General features: G+C 46.0%; 1 protein-coding gene across 2 annotated transcripts in view; it reads left to right on the forward strand.

Moving 5' to 3' along the window:
• The first annotated feature begins 97 nt into the window (after positions 1 to 97).
• DCUN1D3 (defective in cullin neddylation 1 domain containing 3) overlaps positions 98 to 18,791 on the forward strand; it is a 41,263-nt gene continuing 22,569 nt past the window's right edge. The window contains exons 1-2 of one of the 2 annotated variants that reach the window (XM_036307805.1): positions 98 to 267; positions 5,616 to 5,748. The gene's annotated coding sequence lies outside the window, so the exon portion shown is untranslated. The remainder of the gene's footprint in view (positions 268 to 5,615; positions 5,749 to 18,791) is intronic. The other variant, XM_036307804.1, reaches the window with a different exon arrangement.

The following is an 18,791-nucleotide window of genomic DNA, read 5'->3' on the forward strand; positions in this document are numbered from 1 at the left end:
CCCGCCCCCGCCCCTCTGTTCCTCCGGGAGCCGCGGCAGCGGGGTTACCGGAAGTGATGATGCGCCGGCGATGGGGGGGCGGGGCTTCGGGGCGGCCGCGGCCGGTGGGCCGCGGGGGAAGAGGCGGCGGCGGCTGGGGTGGCGGCGGCGGCGGCGGCGGCGGGGCAGGGAGTCTGGGAACGCGAGCGGGGATGGTAGGTGCTTTGGACCCGCCGGGCCGCCGTCCTTGCCAGAAAGGGTTTCACTGGAGGAACCTCTGGAGCAACTGTGAGTTATGGGGGGGCCGAATCGAGGAAAAGGGGGAGCGCTGAAGGGGCGGGGGTTGGGTACCTTCGGGAGGGGGTGGACGGGAGGAGTGGAAGTCCGCGCCTTGTCTGGACTGGTTCCTCTGGAAGGAGGCGAGGGGAGCCCGCGCGGGTCAGCCCGGGCTCGGGAAACTTAGCCCGGCCTCCGCCTCCACCCCGCCGCCGGGAGGGTGCAGACTCGGTTCCTGCGCCCGGTGAGCGCGGCGCGGCGGGAGGTGGCGGGGGGTCTTCGCTCCCTCCGCCCGCCCTCGCGGCCTCCCCACCCCCATCCCGCTCTGTAATCATTAACAGCCCGGGATTAAGGGGCTCAGACCCGAAGGCCTTCCCTTCCTCTGCACCTGGGCCGTGGCGATCTCCATCGGTGCCGAGGCAGGGGGGCTGGAGGCGTTGCCTGTCCTGAGTGGGAAGCGGGACGGGGTGACACAGGTGTTGCTTTTCCCACCGCCCCGCACCCCTATCCTCCCGTCTCCCGCGCACCCTGGTCTCCACTGTAATTCTCTGGGGTGAGGTGGTGATCGGGTGTGTGTTTCTTTATGGAACTCGGCACCTTGGCCCCCCTCTTTTGAATTTGGCGTTCAGCCTCCATCCAGATCTTCGATTAAATGCAAGCTTTGTAAATAATCGGAGCCCGGGAGCCCCGAGTCAGAGGAACCTTCCCCTGTGAATGCTGGAACCCAGAGCCCTTGAGAGGATTCCTGAATGGCATCATAGCCCAGGAATCAGGTCTCCTGCTCTGAATACTTTCCGGGTGAGGAATGTGCATGGTGTCAACTCTTCCCAAAATGATTTGATGTTCGGCTAATTCTGGATTTCTGTGTTTCTCTCCGCCCACACTTCGTGATGCATCTCGGAGGACAGAAAACCCAATTTTACTTTTTCTACGCTGGGACAGTAGCGCCCCCCCGCCCCCCCATTTGTGTGTCTGGCCCACAGGTTTTCAGTGACACACTCGGCTTGTGCTGATTGCCATCTTACTTCGCTGATTCTTTTTGTATAGGTGTTTTTAAATGAGAAAATGTGACCTGTTTAGTTTTGCTTTAAGCAAGAACACAAACCGATAACAGATGTGAAAAAATTATTTGAAGAAAGCAAAGAATGATTGGGAAGAAGGTCTCTTTATTGTCAGTTAGTTTAAAAAAAAAGAACAACCCCAAGAAATGTGCTCCTTCAGCCTGTGACATCTGATGAATCCTATTTCGTTGTTGATATTTTCTTTGGAAATCCTCTGTTGGATCTGGAACTGTTTTCTGAAGAACTTTGAGAGATAGTGTCTAATTTTGGGGATCCTTGTGTTAGAGAGAGAGCATAAATCCTGGCCCTGTGTGTGCATATTGCTGGGAGAACTGTTAACCTACTCATCTGGGTCTGATAAAACAATATAATGCTTTGATTTTACAAGTAACATCATGTTTAGGTGTTTCACAGAAATGCAACAAAAGAGTGGCTGCTGCTCTCACCTTAATTGTTCTGGAGTCATTGAATAAAAGGTCCAGAATTCATTCATTCAAGAAGCATTTGTGAATGGCTAAGTGCTTAGCTGGTGTTTTGGGCCCTGGGCATTCAAAGATGAACACAAGCATAATGTCCACTCTTAGGAAGCTTCCATCAGGTTCCGGGTGGGGACACATAATAACAAACGTATAAATCAGGTTTTGATGCGTGCCAAAGAAAACGAGAGTGATGGGCCCTACCGGCTTGGCTCAGCGGATAGCGTGTCAGCCTGCGGACTGAAGGATTCCAGGTTGGATTCCGGCCAAGGGTACATGCCTGGGTTGAGGGCTCGATCCCCAGTAGGGGGCGTGCAGGAGGCAGCCGATCAATGATTCTCTCTCATCATTGATGTTTCTCTCTCCCCCCTCTCCCTTCTTCTCTGAAATCAATAAAGAAATATATTTTTTAAAAAAAAGAAAACGAGAGTGATGGGACAGACAGTGATTGGCAGGCCGTCAAGGAACACCTTTCTGAGGAGGTGACACTGAGTTGAGCTTTAACTAAAAAAGTAGTTAGCGCTGCAAAGAGGGCAGGAGCATTCTGGACTCTGGGATTAGGTGGCTAGTGCAGGAACTAGCAGGAGTAACTATGGCAAGTTCTGGGAAATGGGAAGGAAAGGTGAGGTGGAGAAGGGTGTGAAGGTAGGGCAACGAAGGGAAGGGGCAGCAATTACCCAGAGCCCAGTGAGCGAAAAGGAGAACGGAAAGAGCCCAGGCTGGGCTCACAGTAGGTAGGCAGGTAAGAACAAGGTGGATGCTCCTTTTGATCCGTTCTATGGCCTTTCCTAGAGTCTTACACTTACTGTTTTGTAGCTACTGATGGGCTATTGTAATTTATTTATTTTATTTTACTGGGGCTATTGTAATTTAAATTAAAAAGTCACCCAGCTGAGAATGGGAAAGGAGGTGGCTGTGGTCATATGGGTCTTTTCTGGCAGGCAAATCTCAACCTCTGTGTTTATAATTGAGTGCATACCTTTTTCCTTACAGGACTTGGATATGCTACTATTTAAAATTGTGTAACGAGGACCCCAAATGTGTTTCAGTATATGAATCCTCCTTTGCTCCTGTGCATGAATTTAGGGTTGAAAGGTGGGCAAATGATAATAACATGCCCCCGTTGGTCTATAAAGATGACCATCAAGATCTAGTTTAAAGTTTTTGTAAGGAGGTGGGTTTTATGTTACAATATTTCTACTCACTCATGTCTAGTCTGCCTAGTGACTAATAACACTCAGGTGAGATGTGGGTTGGTGCTAAAAGTTCACTCAGTGCATCATATTAGATAAATGACCATTGTGGGCCCAGTCCCACCATGTCTGCATCTTCAGACTGCCATGTAACCGAGGGATGCAACTGCCTTTTGCCTTTTGCTGGGGCCGTTCATTTCTAGTGGTCAGCTACTTCCAGCCTCACCTTGACCAGATTGTCCACTTGAAAGGCCCCCTTGGACTTGGCCCTCCTGAGCCATGTTGCAGTGACCTAAAATAAAGAAGATGCCATTTTCTTCTTTTGAAGCCCACAACAGTGACTGGTGTGTTCTTTGGGTGAATTGGTTCTTTGAGCCAAGCGGTTGAAAGGCTTACACGTTGTTTGATCTGTTTGTAGTAAAGTCAGTTTAGAAATGAAATCATTCAGTGTTTAGGGAAAATGAGTCAGAAGTTGAGGACTCGTCGCCTGTTGTAGGTTCTAGTACAGGGGTGGGCAACCTTGCTGTGAGTGCGTGCCAAAACCAGCAAAATCTCTGACTCAGAATTCTTCTGCGTGCCAACCCTAATGTTTTGAGAACATGTTACGCCTACTTGATATCTCTTAAGGTGTACATATGTGAAGAACCTTGAAGAAATAATAAAATTCATTCTAGCAACAAAAACAGTATATGATGATGAAAAATACATTTATTTTTTAATGTATACATGTACACTGATAGTCCGACAGAAAACTTTATGACTCCGTTTGACATTATCAGTGGGACTTTTGCTGCTGCATCACTGATGACAGAGATTTTACATCAGGTTTATATTTCGTGACCTTCAGAGATATGCACGAGCTACTACTTTCATCCGTCAGGCTATTCCCATTATGAGACTTAACAAAATTCATCACTGAGAACAAAGATTCACAAGTGTATGTGGATGAAAACATGGAGAGTAACGCTGTTGCAAAGTTTTTTAAACAGAAAAAAATTTCTGGAATGGCATTCCGAGTCCTCAATAGTTCATTTTCGACACTATTGAAATTGCTCTTCCCCTCTCTCGTCAATCCATGTCTGTGGTCTTTAAGATAACTTGTTATGTAAAATTATTTATTTATCTAAGATGCACCTACACTGAATTTATCTGAAAAATAAAAAAGTCGATATTAAGAAAAAAATTGTAAATGGAAGATTATAAGAGAGGGTTTCGCATGCCAGCAAAAGTTACTGGCGTGCCATGTTTGGCACACGTGCCAGGGGTTGCCCACCCCTGTTCTAGTACTTTAGTAGGATGGGTAGGTGGACTGTCAGAACTTGAATAGAGATTCCTGGGCAGTCTTGGGGTTCCTGAAGGGGATGGAATAGAGCAGTGATGGCGAACCTTTTGAGCTCGGCATGTCAGCATTTTGAAAAACCCTAACTTAACTCTGGTGCCATGTCACATATAGAAATTTTGTGATATTTGCAACCATAGTAAAACAAAGACTTATATTTTGATATTTATTTTGTATATTTAAATGCCATTTAACAAAGAAAAATCAACCAGAAAAATGAGTTCTGTCATAGGTTCACCATCACTGGAATAGAGCCTAGTACTGAATTACTAAATTCCAATTTGAAGGCAAAAAGAAAGTCTTAGTTAGCCAGCAAGCAACTAGAGTGCACAGCTGGAGTGAGGCAAACAATAGGTCCCCCCCCCCCCCCCCATCCTGCAGAGTAGCTCAGAGGAAGGGAGAATGCCTTTGTGATTCTCATACATAGATAATTTGGCTTTGGCCAGGGTTACAGAATTTTGGACTTTGTGTCCTAATGCTGGACTACAAATGCTCTAGCCCAGTGGTTCTCAACCTTCCTAATGCCGCAACCCTTTAATATAGTTCCTCATGTTGTGGTGACCTCCAATTTCATTGTTACAAATTGAACATAATTAAAGCATAGTGATTAATCACAAAAACAAGATGTAATTATATATGTGTTTTCCGATGGCCTTAGGCGACCCCTGTGAAAGGGTCGTTCGACCCCCAAAGGAGTCGCGACCCACATGTTGAGAACCGCTGCTCTAGCCAATAGATGATTAGACTGTCCTCTGTTCATCTTCATTGCAATGGTTTATTATCACTCAAGTGTGAAGATATCCTGCAGGCGAGGTGTCATTGGCCAGTTTGGAGACTGGTGGCTCTTTTCTAATTTCTGAAGGGGGAGGATGGGTAGCAAGGGACTTGAATGCTGGAGACTCCATTGCTTCCTACATTGGCCACTAATTGTGCTTTGAGAAAGACTCCACAAATCTAAAGGAACTTCGAACCTAGGAGCCAGGCTGGCTAATCTAGGTTACCAGTGAATTTGTTTCTTAAACTTTGGGGGCCTTTGGACAAACTGCTGAAAGGCAGGCCAGCAGATGCCACTTGGAGTGTGGGTATTTTCGTGGCATTGGAGGTCTGAAGTTCCTCGGGCTCAGCTGCTATTGTGGTAGCTGTGCCACGGTGTGGACAGCTCATTGCACACTGGCTGCCTCCAGTTGGTGTGAGGGGGGAGGGGTAACTCAGATGGAAACCACGGTAATTACACGTTAACCCCCCTGTCCCCAGCTCTTAACTTACACTGGCCTTTTGTGTCTGTTTACAGATGTTGATACCAGTGAACCTGGTCAGTTCTTCCTGCATGTCCTGAAGCTGCTGCACAGTAGAACTGAATTTTAATTGAGTTAGTGCCTTTGAATTCAAATCAAGTTTCACTAGTTCTGTGTCTGTTTTTCTAGGTAATGGAGGGTCTTATTTCTTTTGGGGAACAAGGAGATTACCACCACACCGACCATTTAACTAACAAATGACTAAAAAGTAGAATTTAACATTAATTTAATGAAATAACGAGAAAAAGTAGGAAGTGGCTCAAACTCTAATTCTTGGAAGTTGTGATGTTGAAAGTAGAAAATGGGAGGGGCAAAGTGCCAAATCATTTTTAAAATGTTGCAAATGAGACCTTACTGCGATCCCATACATCAGAATAGGTAAGCTCAGTAAGTCAGTCTTGAGTGATGATTTGCTTTTGTTGTGGCAAAACAAGCCACCTGTGGCCAGCACCCCACGCACCTGACTGCCTGGGCTGTGGCAGGCCGGGAGCTGATGATCCCCTGATGCCCTGATGCCCTGAGGGCTGGGCCTGCTCTGGGTGTCCTGTGAGCTGGGCTGGATTGGTGGGTTTGGGCTGGGTTGCAGCATGGAAGCCTGGGTTGCAGTGTGGGGAAGCCTCTTACATTTCCTGTTCTGCCCTGCTCTGCTGGAGGGCTCAGCCCCAGGACCTGGAGACTGGAAATCATTCTGTCACTGAGGCCTGTAGATCCCCACCAGATGTGACTACGACTGACAAGGATCTTATAGCAGCACTGCACAGGGTAGGACTTCTCATTTTTGAAGATGTTTAGCACTTTTTTGTAGCCACTGCCCCAATCTTTCCTCAGTCTAGGAGACTGTCAGAAAGACTTGCCTCCTTATCTGATTAGCAGATTGCTTCCATTCTCTCAAGACAGCAACGTGTAGGTATAGCTTTTAGCTCTTGTTGGTTGGTGAAGGGTTTAGACCAGGGGTGGGCAAACTTTTTGACTCGAGGGCCACAATGCGTTCTTAAACTGGACCGGAGGGCCGGAACAAAAGCATGGATGGAGTGTTTGTGTGAACTAATATAAATTCAAAGTAAACATCATTACATAAAAGGGTACGGTCTTTTTTTTTTTTTTTTAGTTTTATTCATTTCAAACGGGCGGCCCACGGGCCGTAGTTTGCCCACGGCTGGTTTAGACTCTGCAGTGTTCTGAACAAAACTGAAGTATAGTGAATGCAGTTAACGCCTCTCCTTCCAGTTTAGGAAGAAGCAGAAAAAGACCCTCCAAGAATCTTAGAATATATCCAATGTGTTATTTTTTCAAACTGGGCTATGGGAACCCCTCTCAGGGGTCATTGCTAGAGTATGTAGGGAAAGGGGGCTTGATGTCTTCCTTCCATTTCATCACATTTTGCCTTACTCTGTGAAAGTTACTTTATATTCTGTTATATTGGTTTTTCCCTTAAGATGTCATTATTTTGAGACTGAAAACAGGTTGAAAGCATTGATTCAATAGGGAAATGGAAATCTAGAAAGGTTAGTAAACTGGCTTTTAAAGTTGCGCAGCAAGAAATTGGCAGCCACGGGACTAGAATCGGGCCCTGCGTCGTGGGTTCTCATTACGCTGCCTCGCCCCATCGCTGCCGGCACTCAGTTTGAGTTTGATTGAACCCTAGGGGTTGGCCTGTCATCGTGGCTCTTCACGCTAACGTTTTGTCACAAACTACTGCTCTTTTGGAGAAGACTCCCTGCACCGCCTCCAGCCTGTGCCACGTGAGGCTGTCAGGGTGGTGAGACTGGCCAGCAGCTGGCCTTCCTCGGCAGGCCCTGGCTGGAAGGGACAGGGGACTTCAAATAGGAGTTGAGTCTTTATCAGTCCAACTTCTGCAGCTATCCTGGCAGGGCTTGCTGTGCAGAATACCTTTGCAAAATGCCAAGTTGAATACTTCCTCTTCCAGTGACCTTCCCTGGAATCTGAGCAGGGAAACCCTGTGGAAATAACTCCAATGGCCACCTCCTTTTTTAAAATCTGGAGCAAATTTATTTTCCGTTGAATACTTGCTTTGTCTCTACTTAATGACTGCCTAGTGGCTGCTCTGTAGACACGAGGGGAAGGCTGGGAATGCCACTGCCGGGAGGGTGCTGGGACTCACGTAGCGTGGGTCCGAGTCGCAGGATCGGGACATGCTAGGAGCCCGGATCCTCAGTGGAGGCATTTCCCAGCTGCGACACTTTCTTTTTCTAGATGAGTGGAATGCAAGAGTGACTATTCTTTGTCTGTTTTAAAGAATATTTCCATGGTTCTTTTTTCTCCTAATCAGTTTTTCTTGGAAATAACTAGTCACTTGTCTAGTCATTTACTTGAAACAGTTGGTTGTAACTGATGCCTATGGTAAGGAGAATTTTGCTGTGGGTTTCCTAACACTGAACGAGAATAGTCTGAAGACCTTTCTAGAGGCTGTGAGTAGGGCGTTCTGTGGGGAGGAGGAGGTGTTGTGGACTGGAGTAGGGTGAAGAGCCCTGCCCGGGCCCAGCGGGAAGTGGATGGAGAGTGCTCACACTGGCCCCTGCTGCGGAGAGAGTGCTGGGGAAGGAGTAGGCCCAGAAGGTGGCCCCGCTCACGAGTACCTTTTGAGGAGGGAGCTGCGGGCCTGTGGTGCTGGGTAATCAGAGCCCTGACCCCTGACCGCAGCTGCTCTTCTGGGCCTGGAGTTTGTGTTCCTGATGGGGAGGGATGCCTGCAGGACACAGAGGCTGTTTTAACCAGATTGGTCACTAAGATCAGCTAGCTAGTCCCAGTTGACAGCTTATGGAGTACTGGCCTAACTCTTTAGAGATCTGTCTCCTTTGACTTGATTTTTGACAGAAGTTAATAAGCGAGGGTAAGTCATATCCCTGGTCCATTTGAGTTTGAGTCAGTCCGTTCATATTTGCCTCAGTTCATGCTCAGGTTGTGTCTTGTCATCTCATAATGCCTGCTATCCACAGGGAACAGTTACATGTAAACTGTTGAGGTGGCACACGATTCTCTCACGAGAGCTATAATAAATGTGAAATAAATCACAGCTAAAATGATCAACTAAACAAAACCCATATTAACTTCACACTTCTACAACATTCCATGTTCTCTTTAGCAGGCGAAATTAGTTCTTTGGTCTTCTTTTAAAAGAAACGTTATTTTAACAGGTACTGTGGATATGTCCATCAGGCCAAAGATCTGCAAGTGCGGAAACTGGCACGCAGGGCTCTGAATCAGTGAGAGTGGTAAACCTAACGATTAAACCAAGCAGGGAAGTGACTTCTAAGGCATTGGTTAAGTTGGTTTTAATGTGTACCTCTTTCTTTGAGGTTATTAACTATGTCATTCCAACAATTCTCTGACGCAGCTGAGTGTCCAGTAATTCAGTTCAGTTCAGTTCTGACATGAACTGCCTAGAGTTAGTGCCAACACCATAGGTTAATGACTCAGCCTCACAGGGTTGCCCCACTTCAGAGACAAGCCAGGATTGGGGAGCCCCAAGCTACCTGCACTACTGCCTGCAGACTGCAAGGTTCCCATGACCCCCACCCCACCCCCACCCCCACCCCAGGGGGTGTGGGCATAATTTGCCAGAACATGTGTTACAACTCAGGACAGCATGATAGGCAGGATTACAGCTTCATTCTCAAGTATACAACTCAGGGACAGCCAAATGGGAGGGATGCGCAGGGCAGGGTAGGGATTGTGGGCACACAGCTTCCAGGTCACTTTTGGGCATGCTGGCCTCCCAGCACCTAAAGCTCCCTAGCCTTGTTCAGCTTCATTGAGTTCCTGTATGAAGGCACAGTTGATTAATTCATTGGCAACTGGTGATTGAACTCCAGCCACCTTTCCCTCCCCTGTGGTCTGGAGGTAGCACTGAAAGTTTCTACCTTTTAATCCTGTGCCTGCTCCTTCTGGTGTGGCCAGCCCCTCTCTGAAACTAAGGGCCCACCACCCTGAGTCACATGTTAGCAGCAGCTCCATGTGGTTCTGAGGAATAACAAAAGGCACTCCTATGAGTAAGAAAGTCCAAGGATTTTAGGAGCTTTAACTGAAACTGGGGACAAAGACTAAATATATATATGTATATATATAAATCTTTTTTTTATATATGAAAAAGAAATCCTCACCCAAGGACATGATGAGAGAGAGAGAGAGAGAGAGAGAGAGAGAGAGAGAGAGAGAGAGAAGATGAGATAGAGAGATGAGATAGAAGCATCCATTGGCTGCCTTCCTGGAGATCAAACCCAAAACCCAGGTGTGTGCCCTGATTGGGAATTGAACTAGCAACCTTTAGTTGCACAAAACACCGCTCAACCAACAGCTACTCAGTCTCTAGACCTCCATGATGCAAGAATGAGCTCACTTAGTAAGAAATTGAGCATACATTCTTCTTTTCAGTGTGACTTTGAAGAGTCGAGTGTATGTAGGGCATCGGTTAAGAGCGTTGGACTGCAATCAGTCTGGGTTTGAGTCTGAACCCTACCACCTACTTACCACTTAGCATAGGTAAGCCTCTATTCCTTTCAGTGTAAAGTGAGGATAATCATAGTAAATCATTTCTAGGATTCACTGAGATAGTGTGTTTGCAGGATATGGCACAGTGCCTGGCACATAATTAAAATTTAATAAAGTTAGCTATTATTAGCCAAATGCATGCATAGCTAAACTCGCCAGGATTGGCATCTCCCAAAGGGCCAGGAACTTTATAATGTTCTCTCCCCTTCCGGGGGGCCATGTGGCATAGTGTGTGGATAGTGTGTGGACAATAAACCTGCTCTGGGCATCTGGAAAACACAGGAACAATTGTAATGGAAACTTGCAGACTGTTTCCTAAGCCAGCCTAAAGCCCAGAGGTGGAAACCTGCCTCCTTAACCCTTTGAGTGCCAACCAATATCCTAGGAACTATGCTAAAATTGCCAAGGCATTTTTGCTGGTTTTACAGCTGTTCAGGAAAAAAAATTATGAATTGCAAGTATATGAAGTTACATATTCAAAAACTTAAGGAAACCTTTACTACATTTGTTTTCATCTTTGACATATTGTTTGCTGATTGTATTATAAAATACTAGTAGAAAAAAATTTGAACAAAACATATAATGTTAAAATAAAATTAATGTTGACTTTGAATACATGAATGAAGATATTGTTTAACTTTTAATAAGATTTTGATAAAAAAAATCTAAAATATTTAGTATATTCTTTGAATGCACACAAAAAAATTAGGCAGCCCGGGCCAGTTTGGTTCAGTGGATAGAGAGTCAGCCTACGGACTCATAGGTCCCAGGTTCGATTCCGGTCAAGGGCATGTACCTTGGTTGCGGGCACATACCCAGTGGGGAGTGGCAGGAGGCAGCTGATCGATGTTTCTCTCTCATTGATGTTTCTAACTCTCTATCCCTCTCCCTTCCTCTCTGTAAAAAATCAATAAAATATAAAAAAAAAAAAAATTAGGCAGATAAATGCCAGTGGTCAATTTTAGAACTACAAACATTCGGCATCATAAGTAATCTGCACTTAGGTGCCATCTGTCAATAAAGAGTGAACTACTAGCATCTAATAGTGACACTGCAGGAGGAGCACGATAGCGCTCCCAGGCACTCTAGGGGTTAAACCTTCAGAGCATTCATGGTGCTGCCACAGGGGTGGGCTCAGGGCCTGGGATTCTGCTGAATCAAAAAATGAGAAACTGCCCTGACCGGTTTGGTTCAGTGGAAAGAGCCTTGGCCTGCAGACTGAAGGGTCCCAGGTTCGATTCTGGTCAAGGGCATGTACCTTGGTTGCGGGCACATCACCAGTGGGAGGTGTGCAGGAGGCAGTTGATCGATGTTTCTCTCTCATCGATGTTTCTAACTCTCTATCCCTCTCCCTTCCTCTCTGTAAAAAATCAATAAAATACATTTTTTAAAAAAAATGAGAAACAGTCCTAGCTGGTTTGGCTCAGCAGATAGAGCATCGGACTGTGGACCGAAGGGTCCCAGGTTCGATTCCGGTCAAGGGCACATGCCTGGGTTGCAGGCTCGATCCCCATTTGGGGGTTTGCAGGAGGCAGCCAATCAATGATTCTCTCTCATTATTGATGTTTCTATCTCTCTCTCCCTCTCCCTTCCTCTCTGAAATCAATAAAAATATATATATATTTTAAATGAGAAACAAATTCAGGAGATGTTTTATCTTTGGCAGTATGAAGGAAACAGATTTATTTTAGCTGGTCCATTCTTTGAGAAGGGGCTGTCAGGTACTACGGTTGTGTGCATTGTTTCTCAGAGAAAGTGAAAAGCTCAGACTCACTGGCAAAGGGCTTTCCAGCTGCTGAGGGTCACTTGTGAACTCCGGAAGCTGGGTCTCTAAGCTCCCTGTAGCTCACCCACCGGGAGATGCTACTCTGGTGGGACCATCATGTTAGGACTGAGTCCTAGAGCAGTGATGGCGAATCTATGACGCACGTGTCAGAGGTGACGTGCGAACTCATTTTTTTGGTTGATTTTTCTTTGTTAAATGGCATTTAAATATATAAAATAAATATAAAAAATATACGTCTTTGTTTTACTATGGTTGCAAATATCAAAAAATTTCTATATGTGGCACGGCACCAGAGTTAAGTTAGGGTTTTTCAAAATGCTGACACGCCGAGCTCAAAAGGTTCGCCATCACTGTCCTAGATTCTAGTCTGGACTCTACCACCACTTACTATGTAGCTCTTTGAGTCTGTTTGCCTAACTGTGACTTAAAGCATTTCAGACTATACTATGGAAAGCAGTATGGAGTTTCTTCAGAAAATTAAAAATGGAACTGCCTTATGACTCGGTGATCTCACTTCTGGGAATTTATCCGAAGAAACCTGAAACACTAATTCAAAAGGGTATATGCACCCGCTTTGTTCATTTACAGTAGCCAAGATTTGGAAGCAGCCCAAGTACCTATCTATATTATAAAAGGTCAGTGGCCATAATGCTGTAATGACCAAATGACCTGTCACCAGGAGGTGCAAATTCCTGCTAGTGCACTAGCAGGAACTCTGGGGTCTCGCGTGATTTCGCGTGCTGGGCCTCTATAATAATAAAAGCATAATATGCTAATTAGACCAGACAGCCAAATGACCTTCCAGACATCCTTCTGGACGAAGCCACTGTGGCAGGGGCTGAAGCACAGGCAGTTAGGGGTGATCAGGTAGGCAGGCAGAGGCAGTTAGGGGCAATCAAGCAGGCAGGCAAGTGGTTAGGGGTCATCAGACATGCATGCAGAGTGGTTAGGGGTGATTAGGCAGGCAGAGTGGTTAGGGGCAATCAGGCAGGCAGAGTGGTTAGGGGCGATCAGGCAAGCAGAGTGGTTAGGGGCGATCAGGCAGGCAGAGTGGTTAAGGGTGATCAGGCAGGCAGGCAGGCAGGTGAGCCGTTAGGAGCCAGCAGTCCCGGATTGCGAGAGGGTGCAGGCTGGGCTGAGGGCCCCCCACCCCTCTGTGAGTGAATATTGTGCACCGGACCTCTAGTAAGTAGATAAGCAAATAAAATGGCAATGGTACATTTACACAATGGAATACTACTTGGCTGTAAAAAAAAGAAGGAAGTCTTCCCATTTGCAACATCATGGAGTGACCTGGAGAGTATTATGCTAAGTGAAATAAGCCAGTCAGAGAAAGACAAATATCATATGATCTCACTCATATGTGGAATCTAATGAACCAACAAAATAGAAATAGATTCATAGATACAAAGAACATGCTGACAGCTTTCAGAGAAGAGAGGAGAAGGAGGCTGGATAAAAAGGTGAAAGGATTAAGCAAAAAAACCCTCATAGGCAACGGTATGGTGATTACCAGAGAAAAAGGGGAATGAGAGGAGTAGGATAAGGTAAAGGGGGATGATAAATAGTGATGGAGGAGACTTGGCTTAGGGTGGTGAACACACAATACAATGTACGGATGATGTGTTATTGTACACCTGGAACCTATATAATTTTATTAGCCAGTGTCACCCCAATACATTTAATTTTATAAAGAGCACCTGGGACTAAATCCCTTTCCCACAGTGTGGCTGTGGCTCCATTTGCGTATGTGTGCTGATGGTGCGCGAGGTGATGTGTAGGTGGACACTTCGTTTACTAGTTTTGTATTTGTATGCAGATTAAGGAAAACATAACAGGCATGTTTCCATGACTTCCAAGGATAGTGTTGCTTAGGATGATAACACAGTGGATATGACTTTTGTTTTTAAGAAAAGTATTAAGTAAAAAAAAAAAAGAAAAGTATTAAGTGAACAGTAGTTGGGTGTTAAACAAATATGTAAGATCATAGAAGTTATGTAGGAGTGGTGAGGTCGTTTCTAAGGTTTGAGACTCAGGAATTCTCATGCACAATGCCATATCTTACTGAACCCTAAAAACTATTTGCTGTTATTATCCTCACTTTATGAAGTCTTTGTGGGGAGGGCACAGTGTAGAGCAGTTGGATTTGCTGAGTGGATTTAAAGACCCGACTGACTCACTCAAGTAAACAGATGAGTTTCTGTGTATGGGTTCATGGTGAAAATACCCATAAGTAGATTGTGTAGTGTTTAAAAATATAGATGTTAGTAGTGGTAGCTTTTTTTAAATAATGAAAAATGAATAATATTGCTTTCTCTCTCACCATTAGAATTTCCCCACAACCTGGACTGCTCTTTAGTTCCTTCCAGTCTTTGGGGTTGGAATGCATGTGGCAGGAGTTAGGGTTCTGACTTGTTCTGTTGAGTGGGACACAAAGCCACCCCCTCCCTTGAATGCTCCATGTATTCTAGGTTCTGGAAGGCCGAGACTCCGCCCCATTTTAGTGACCTGTACATTACTTCCTGCTGGTAACTGCTTTAAGGGTACAGTGTGCTGTGAGCCCTACAGTGAAGTTAAACATCGAGGCAAGCTTTGTTTCAAATTTCATTTCACTTTCTGTCATATCACTTGAAAGTCAACATAGTGGGGGTCTTGAGAAGTAAAATCAGCAATTGTAGAAATGAAACAAACTTCTGTGGGAGGTGCTTTCTTTTTAAGTAAAATCCCAGAATAAAACTGAAATCTCAGTTGTGTAATAGCTAAGATAGTCTACGGGTTCTTGACTTTGTTCCCTAGAATTTTGCGTGTATCTTAACACTGTAATATTCCATTATCTACATTTGGTGGTTGGCCTGTGTTCTGCAAGTGATTTTATTCTATAATTACCTTGGCATAAAGGGCTATGCATCTGGTATAGCTCCTTGTGATAAATTAATGTTTTAAAAGATTGCTATAAAGATGTTTCCGAGGCTTCTATCTTTCTACACCACGTGCTATCTAGTCAAAAGTAGGTTAAAACAGAGCAAAGTGGTGACAGGGGTGTAGCCCAAGATTTTTCTCCTCCTTCGTTATTTTAACACAAAGTTTCCACTTGATTTTATAATGAGAAACTCAGTTTCCCCACCTGAGTGGAACCTGTTACAAGCCACAAGCACTCAAGCTGGAACTTTGGTTTTTCCTTCATGCTGTCTTATCTCCTGACCTGTATCGATGCATTCGGAAAGGGAGAAAGTCTTTACTTGAGGCTGTACTTGCAGGATTAAAAATCTCTTTTCTCACTGAAATCGACTTCATGACATTCATTCTTCACACAGACCCACAAGACCTCCGTTCACAGGTTTCTGAAACAGTCCATTCCCCTTGGTGCAGGCATTAGTCATTATTGATAGACTAGAGGCCCGATGCACAAAATTCATGCAAGAGTAGGCCTTCCTTCCCCCAGCTGCTGGTATCAGCTGCCCTCTGGCACCCAGGACCTGGGCTTCCCTCCGGCACCCGGGACCGGGTCTCCCTCACAGCCCCTGCTTCATCCGGAAGGATGTTGGTCTAATTAGCATATTATGCTTTTATTATCCTATATAATAAAATGCTAATATGCAAATTGACCAAACAGAGGAACCATCGGTCACTGCGACGTGCACTGGCCACCAGGGGCAGACACTCAGTGCAGGACCTGCCCCCTGGTGGTCTGTGCACTCCCACAGGGGGAGTGCCGCTCAGCCACAAGCCAGGCTGATGGCTGGCGAGTGCAATGGCAGTGGCAGGAGCCTCTCCCGCTTAGGCCCACTCCCCTAAGCCGGCAGTTGGACATCTCCTGAGGGCTCCCAGACCGCTTAAGGGTGCAGGCAGGGCTGAGGGGAACCCAGGGACACCGCGCCCCCCCCCCCCCCTGCCCAGTGCACGAATGTCGTGCACCAGGCCTCTAGTTATACATAATTGCTGGTAAGTCTGGAGAAATTCTGGAAGGGGATGGGCAGGGGTGTGACATTTGCCCTTGGTCTATAGATCAGGATTTGCAAAGCAGAGTGAAGTTGTTTATTTCATTCTCTTCTTGGGAAATTGCCATTGGATCAATGAGTCTTGGTTACGATCTCCTATGGGCAGCTGAGTAGTTGGGCTTTTGTGGATGAGAGCCACATGACAGAATATTCTTTCCCAGTCACACAAATAATTATTTCCAGGGCAGGATCATCTCCATTGAAGTACAAGCACTCAAGACCACACATTTGAGAAGATTAAGTGTAATTTAGTTAGAATGAGAGATGTGTGGACATCATGGTGAAGTCTGAAACCTCAAGCCATCCGTGCTGTTCCTAACACCACTGGTCACCTGTGAAAGGCTCACCTTTCAGTTCATCGGGAGTTTTTTCATTTCTAAACTAAAGCCCTTTCAGGTTGTTAGAAACTGGAACTTTCATGGTAACTTCAAGTAAAAAAATATACATATGTAACTGAAGATTTTAACTCTTCTTTAAACCTCTTCAGGCAAAGAACCGGAATTGCTTAATTTATTCAAGCAAATGCTTTCTAAGTTTTCAGCTCACAGTCATCGCTTGGCCTGGCAGAAAGAGATAATACAAAGCTCCGCGCCAGGTAGAAAGCTGTCCCGTTGCTTCGGCCCACTTGGAGGGGAACAGTGTCTCCTTCCTCAGAGACTGGCTTCCGCTGCTCCTCTCTGGTTTCTAGCTTCCCTGCTCGCATACGATTCTTCAATTGACTCTTTCAACACCAAGCTCTGAGGCCTCCCTCCGGGAGGTGGCACTTCTGACAGCCAACAGGCTTAAGCAAAGGAGCTTTTGATTACAATAGCAGATTAACAGAACACAGCTTCTCACAACACACTTTTAACAGCTTTCACTACAGATACAAGATGTTTTCTAGAAAGAACCAGACTATTGTAGTTCTCAAGTTAGACATATGTGAGCAGGGAGCCAGCTTTCCCAGACGGAATATGGATCATTCATAGATGCTTCTGAAACGCAAAACCAGTCTGGTAAGCTAGAAAAATTTGGCCTCCAAATTTGAGCCACTATTGAATTCAAAGTGAAGTATATATAGTCTGGATTGGAGACACTGTGTTTCAGGAAAAAGAAATGTGTTCATATGTTGCCAAATATTCATTCTAATAAATTTGAGTGCCTATCGTGGACCTTGTTTTTAAGGACCTTTATGGTGTGGTAGGAAAACCAACCTAACAATTATAGACATAAGAACAATTAGAAAATGTAAAGTCAGTACTAACTAGTGTCAGTGCCATCGATGAGGGTGTGCGGGCAGAGAGAGGAGCCCTGTGGGAGGTCAGACCTGAGCTGGTCCTGAAAGACCAGCACTGGAGTGAGAGGCCTTCCAGGCAGAGTGCGGGAACAGCGTGTGAAAGCTGCGGTGCACGAGGGTCCGGCCTCTTGGGCATGGCCGGGTGTCAGGGTGCTGAGGATGTGGGGTGAGAGGGGAGAATGACAGCAGTTGAGGCCAAATTCAGAAGGGCCCTGTGTGCTTTGTTGAGTTAGCATTTTATTTTGTAGGTGAAGGGGAACTGTTAAATAATGGCTTGCTCCCTGGGGCTGTGTGTGTGTGGTTAGTCCAATGGCAGAGAGGTTGGAGGAAGCAGCACATTAAACTATGTGTGAGGGCACTGCAATAAAGATGGCCAGGCCTGAACTGTAGCATTCCCGAGGATTAGAATTTACAGAGTGTGCCTTGATCTGTAAAAGTTTATTGCTTCACGTTCCACGCGGGTCAGGAGGCTGAAGGGTGCCTTTATACAGTCACACAGACCTGGGCTGCTGGTCCACTCATGTCCTGTCTTGGTCACTGTGGCAGGGAGAGATGGCTGGGCTGTCATGTGCCAAATCTACGGTTGGGCCTGAAATGATAAGTATCATATCCTAACTGCTCACCTGTCTGCCTGCCTGATCGCCCCTAACTGCCTCTGCCTGCCAACCTGATCACCCCTAACTGCCCCCCATGCTGGTCTGGTTGCCCCCAACTACCCCCTCCCGCTCCCCGTCAACCTGGTCGCCCCCAACTGCCCCCCCTGCAGGCCTGATTGCCCCTAACTGCTCCCCCCGCCAGCATGGTCGCCCCTCACTGCCCTCCCCCCGCCGGCCTGGTTGCCACCAACTGCGTCCCCTGCCGGCCTGGTCGCCCCTCACTGACCCCCCCCCCCCCCCCCCCCCCGCCAGTCTGGTCGCCCCACGCAGCCTGTTCGGTCATCAGTTCAGTTGTTTCGGATGTGACGGCCCCTGGCTCTTTATATATATATAGATGGTGATGATAATACCAATCTCAGAGGGTATTGTTGTTGGACTGTGGGATTAGTTGGTATATGTAAAGTGTTTTGTAAACAAAGGCTGGACCATAGTAAACTTCATGTGAGTGTTTGTGAATATGACCGTGTGAAAGGGGCTGGTACTGCACTTGCAGGTAGGTCTGTGCGGTGCACGTGGTACACAGTAGGTATGTATTTTTCACTTGATACTTTCAAAAGTGTTTGTTGGGTGTCACTTAGCCCTTTTCATGTTACCTGCACGTTATCCCTGTCTGCTTGAGACTGGTAACCTGAGATACTGTCACTGAAACAGGACATCCTTTCTCTTCTATGTACTGTTATTTTGGACTGTCTGCTTGGGAACCACGAATGTTTATGTTCTGTAGGAGTAAAGGTGTAAAGGTGTATTCAAGCCTTGAATGCATAATAGAAACAAATTGTCTACAGCAAGCATGTCAGACTTACCACGGGCCAAATAAACAAGGTTTAAGTGTATGTGGCCGCAAAAAAAAACAAAAGCTTCCATTTTCATAGAAACGTAAGTTTATTTTGTTAGAGACATACTGAATACAAAGGGCTGAAATAAATGAGTCATCATTAACATAATAT

This window comes from Myotis myotis, unplaced genomic scaffold, assembly GCF_014108235.1.
Source record: "Myotis myotis isolate mMyoMyo1 unplaced genomic scaffold, mMyoMyo1.p scaffold_m19_p_5, whole genome shotgun sequence".
In the NCBI taxonomy this organism is placed as follows: Eukaryota; Metazoa; Chordata; class Mammalia; order Chiroptera; family Vespertilionidae; genus Myotis; species Myotis myotis.